The following is a 6,378-nucleotide window of genomic DNA, read 5'->3' as shown; positions in this document are numbered from 1 at the left end:
AGGACGTTGATTGCGGCGTGCTTGCAGCTTTCCGGGAAGGTGGAGGTCTCGAAGGAGCTGCTGACAATCATTCGGAGTTGGGGGACGATGATGGAGTTTGCTTTGTTGAAGACGTGATGACGGCAGGGGTCGGATGGTGAGCGGGAGTGAATGGTGTTCATGATTTTGATGGTATCATCGTCGTTTAACAATGAGGAAGCAATAGGATTAAGGATTATTAAAGAATGTAATTAGGTAAAATTAGAAAGAAATTATTAGGAAAGATGTATGATTTACAAACATTTTTACGCATGGCTTGAACAGAGACACAAGCAGGAAAACATGCCCCTAATAAGGAGCAAGGAAAACTGAAATCAATAAAACAGGTTCAACAAATGTAAAAGAAAGAGAAAAAAACTGAAAAGACAGACACAGGAAGCAAAGAGAAGTCACATTATAAATGTGGATTGCAATTTCCACATTTAAAAGTCTGCCAGGCTTTAGGACAACAATGTAGGCAATATGTAAAGCCAAATCACTGTGCAAGTGCTTGTAGGTTTTAATGTGAAAAAAAGAAAGCTTGAATAAAAAGGAAAGTTGGAACAAAAAAAAGGGATTGCTAAATATTTAAGACAAATGGAAAGTGTTGAATATGACTTCGACAAGGAACCTGAACATCTCAAAGGATATACATATGTGAAGAAGATACATTTAAATAAATTAACTTGATAAGAAGAAAAAACATTATGAAAGTACCATTAAAAAACACCTATGGATATAATGGTTCTCAGAAAGTTCCTTTTGTTTTTAACAGTGGGGCAACATGTAATATTATGTGTGTCACTGAATATTATAAGTGGCTGTACTTAAGCCCTTCAAATGTTAGTGTCTTTTAGTGGGGAGCCAGAAATACAGTTTCCTGTCTAGGATAATTTGAGGAAAATTTACAATATGGAGACATATCCAGAAAAGAAGAACTACATGTGTTGGACGGTGAAGTTCCTGGTCCATGTTTATTAATTAATGTCACTGCTCAAGTCATGGATTTACTAGCAATGACTTGTACTGCTATGACAGATCATCCACTTTAAAAAAATAAATATGGAATTATTTAAAGGATTAGGAAGATTGCAAGACAAGACAATCACACTGCATATTAATGAAACAGTGAAACCAATAGTGCAAATACATAGAAGAGTCTCAATACATTTGCAAACAAAGGTAGAAAAAGAAACAAATTCATTGCTTCAACAAGACATCATAAAACCTGCTACTGGTCCACTACCGTGTGTATCTCTTATTGTGGTGGTTCCAAAAAAAGTATGCAGACAAAATCAGAAATTGTTTTGACATGCGAGTGCCCAACACAGCAATTGAAAGAGAGAGACATTTGAATAACATGATCAGTGATATTGAAAGTGCTTAAGTTTTTATTAAGTTGGATTTATATAAAAGATAGCACCAACTGAAAGTTGACAATCAGTCACAATACATAACAATGTTTTCTATGCCTCTTTGGTTGTTTTGATACAATAGATTAAACTTTGGCATATGTTCGGCTACTGACATTTTTCAAGAAACAATAAAGAATATAATAAGACCAGTATAAGAGTCTATGACTGACATTTAAATTTATATAAACCACAAAAGGAACATGATCAAGCATTACACAAGGTGTGTCAACAACCCATGAAAGCTGGTCTAACGTTTAATCTATGAAAATGTGAAATAAATAAATCTGAACAAATATTTTTTGACCACTTATTCTTGCATGAAGAAATGAGACCAGACCCAGTCAAAGTGCTGTCTTTAACTAAGGATCTATCTGAATTGCATTCTTTTTTTAGTAATGGTTAGTTATTGTTCATGATACATTGAAGACTATGCCACTGTGAGTCCACCATTTAGGGGACTAACCTCAAAAGGGCAAATATTTAATTGGAATGATGAATGTGACCATGCATTTAGAAATATTTAAGAAGATAAATCGTCTGCAGCAAATATAAAATACTTTGATCCAGAATTATGCACAGAATTAGTTTTGGATGCTAGTCCTGTGGGACTTTGAGCAATTTTGGTACAACATACACCTGGCAGAAAAACACCTTGGCATATGATATCACATGCCAGTAAGGTAAGAGTTTGTCTGACATAGAAAGAAAATACTCTGAACCAGAAACTAGAAAAAAAACATTTTTTGCTGTGGTATGGGCTTGTGAACTTTATCATGATTTTCTCTATGGCAAGCAATTTGTTTTAATAATGGACCATCAGGCACTGACTTCTATGTTTGGAAATCCATGGACTATAATTGTAAAGTTGTTCATAAGCTTGGAAAAGAATACATTCCAACAGACTATTTATCTAGACATCCATTCAAAGGTGAAACAAAACAAGAGAATGAAGTTGAAGTATACAAATGTTTCATGATCAGATCAACTGTGCCAGGAATTGTTTCTGAAAAAGAACTAATTGATGCTTCACAAAAAGATGAAGCAATTCAAGAGATACAAAACATTGCAAATAAGTGCAGGTTGCTAAACAATGCAGCTTGATTTCAGTCAAATATTTCATTGACATTCTTGCTTTCAGGAATTTTCATTTTTAACTATCTGTAGCCTCATCTACTGTACTTCTTAGAGGAAATAAGCTGTATATTCCTGTGAGTTTACAAAGGTGTGTAACTGATCTGGCTCACAAAAGTCACAGAGGCGTCTCAGGAACAAAGATTTTTTTTTACGAGAAATAATGTGGTTTCCCACATTAAATAGTCAAGTATCAGAAATTGTTCAGACATGTCATTTATGTTAATGTGCTACCAAAGAAAGAATATTGAATTCATTGCAAATGTCTAAACTACTGGTAATACTCTCAATTTCCAATTGCAAAGATAATGGGCCTGATTTAGAGTTTGGCAGATGGGTTACTCTGCCACAAGCGTGATGGAGATCCCATCTGCCGTATTACAATTTCCATAGGATTTAATGGAATCATAATCCTGCGGACAGAATATCTGTCATGTTTGTGATAGAATAACCCCATCTGCCAAACTCTAAATCAGACCCTTTATCAAATTCAACATCAGCTGCTTCTAGTTCTTGAAGATATTTTTTCTACTTGAGGAATACCGGCTATGTTGAAAAAAGGTAATGGGCCACCATTCAGTGTCAATTAATTAAAAAGGTTTATGGACTTTTTAGAGGTAACTCACAGAATGATAACACCAATGAGGCCTCAAGCAAATGGAACAGTAGAACGATTATTATCTGTTATTAAGAAAGATACACAGTGAGCACAACTTTCTCAGATATCTATAAATCAAGCACTATGGCAAGTGTTGTGTAATTATTTAAATACTTCTCATGGTTCTAAAGGGAAACTTCCCTTCTTAATTGATGTTGGGTCACTCTTGGCAAACTCATTTGCCTCATCTCCTGATAGGTTCGCCAAAAGACCATGCTGAAATTGTAAAAAGTGAAAAAGAGACCAAAGAAAAAATGAAGTATTATGCAAATTGAAGAAACCATACTCAAGACCATAATCACCAAGTAGGAGATGCTAATGAAACAAGGACAAATAAGAAAGTTGCAAAGTAGATTTCACCATTCTTCTTTGGAAATGACAAAAGTTCATGGAACAACGGTTATAGCTGAGAATGAAAGCAGAGTAGTAATGAGGAACAAGGCTTTCTTTCAAAAATTTAAAGTAAGAACTAATGCGCAAGAAAATAGGCAAAGGTATGATCAACATGTGGAACGATACAATACAACTGAAAAAGCGGTTAATGCCGTAAAGTTTGCACATCCAATCCAATATGTATATATAGTTCTGGGAAAGATCCTAACATGTGGAAAGATACTTTGCTTAGAAAATCTATAAGACTTTCAAGGAAACCACATTGGCTAAATGAACACTGTTAACTATTTACATTTAATGTAATTTGGAATAATATTCCTTTCTCATATTCTTTTTGTTCTCTTTTGGTTTTTCTTCTTTTCCTTCAATTTTGTGTTTCTGTTTTTAAAAAGAAAAAAGAGGGAGGGGAAGAAATATAAAGATATAATGTCATTCCATAACAGCGTTCCATGATAGAAGACAAGTTGGGATTGGAATGTACATTTGCAAGTACATTTGGTGGTAGCTAGTTACAAGGCAAGCAACAGTGATCTGGATGCTTAATAAATACTTGTCCAGAGATCTTGTGGAGTCTGAGAATGTTTTAGGGGATGTTACATACATCAGAACCTAACTCCACCTGCAACTGGCACCATTGGGGCCCCCTCACCACATGCAACTTTAGGTCACCTGGATTGCATCTTGACCTGAGAGAGTTTGAAATGTTTGTTTTCCTGTTTCTGAGTTTGTGGCATGTTTCTATCATGGGACTCTTCTGAGCAGAGCACCTTCCACTCTTATCGCCCCACAATATGCTGTAACTTCTTTACATTGTAGTTTATGGCAATGCCTATAATTTAAGGGCCTCACTTGTGGTGATGGTGGGACAGCCACAACTGTGGCGAGCCAACACCCAAGGGGCTATGGTCCCCGTCGGTAACGTGGTTTCGTGGTAACCCGGCGCTGGAGTGCTACGGTATTGACCTCTGCTCCATTAAAGGAGCCAAGGCCAATATCATAGCAGTGTTCCCGCTGGTCAGCCCAGTGGGAATGCGTATTGCAATGTTTCTGCTGATTAGCCCCGTAGGAACATTGTAATACGCTGCAGTATGATGATGGCATCCTCCAAACAGGTTTGGCGGTCCACTTTTAGGGCTGTCAGAGTCATAATGAGGCCCTAAGTCCTTTCCACACAGCAGATGTCAGTTTGAACATGTGGCTTGTGTTGTTTTCTTTTCTCGGTTTTTGGAAAACCTTTAATAAACAGATTGCATGCAAAAAAACTATGCTATTCTTAGAATCAGTCCCCTACCAAAGTGGTTGAAAAGTATCCAGATTAATGAGGAACAGCCCTAGCCACTGAGACACAGGTAAAACATCTAGGATCGGGGGAAAACATGGGTCCCTCACCCTAAGAAAAATAGTCCTCCACAAAGTCAGGGATGGTATGGAGTGTTTACAGGGTCCTAGAGTTCATTCAAACTAGCTGCACAGCAAGGCCCTCGGGACTCAGATTAAATTCCAAGCAGACATAAAATCCATGGATTTTCTTCATCAGCATTGCAAGGCAAAAATGAGACCAGGCAAAAACTTCTTAGTCTGTTTATCCCAAGGAGAGACACTTCAGATAATTCTGCTGCTAGGTGATGCCAATCAGACTACAGTGGAGAAAAGGAACTCAGGAACTGTTGTTGGACAGATTTTCCATCACAATGTGGCTGCTTATTCCCGTGGCTATCCAGACACCTGGGAGTTTACTGTGCGAAATTCTATTATGTCCATGCAGCAGACCCGGCAGCATTAAGGAAAACAACAATTTGTTTAACGTGCAACACATGCACACACTCACATACAGCAGGCACACTTGGAGTGGGAAGACCATTTAGGGGGAGTAGGTAGGCCTCCTCTGCTGTTAGGGAAAATGTGAAAAACCTTATCCTTTGAGTGTAGAAAAAGCTGCCTCCAGCTGCTGGTATACTCAGAGCCTGGCTTGAGGAGGCAGTACCTTGTAAAATATGAGTAATGCACTCTTTTGGTGTCCACTCTCACCAGCACAGTCTGGTGTTTTACTGGAGAAAGTTTTAGAAAACACGGAGTACCACCAACACACTTAAAAAATGCTGTTGCACTGGAGGAAACAATTGCAGGTTTCACTGACCTAATGTTGAAATCACATATATCGTGATACACAAATATTGTATCAAGAATATTGATCACAAAAAAATAGTTTTCATATACATATAAAGGTAAGTACAAACATTTAAAAAATGTATCATTTTACACTAATATCGAAAAATATATACATTAATGTAATTTTTTGTGTATATATGGTTAAAACAGTCAATCTTAAATATTTTAACATTACCATTAATATAATATAAATTAAACATATTTAAATAATATTAAAAAAATATAATAATATATTGTTACTAAACAAACACACACACACTGTCTTTTGGTTTCTGCGGGCTGCTGATACCGAGCCTAGACCGCCAGGTACAGCCGATGAGTGTTGGCAAAGTTGCAATTTTTACGATATATAGACATATATTTGTACCATCTAGTGGCAGTTGCCACTAGGTAGTTATAGTTAGAACCTAGTTTCCACAGACAGAGCATTTTTTGTTTTGCCTATAACTTTGGTGCCAATGGATAAATCTTCCTGAAATTTTCCAAACTTATGCTTTGCTCAGTACAGCTTCTGTTTTGAAAGTTTTGTGGTGATCTGACAAGAGTGGCCAAGACAAAGGGGGTCCCAACACAAGCTTTCCCATTCATTTTTCC

Source organism: Pleurodeles waltl, chromosome 4_1 (genome assembly GCF_031143425.1).
Source record: "Pleurodeles waltl isolate 20211129_DDA chromosome 4_1, aPleWal1.hap1.20221129, whole genome shotgun sequence".
NCBI classification, from domain to species: domain Eukaryota; kingdom Metazoa; phylum Chordata; class Amphibia; order Caudata; family Salamandridae; genus Pleurodeles; species Pleurodeles waltl.
Note: the sequence above shows the minus strand (reverse complement) of the source record.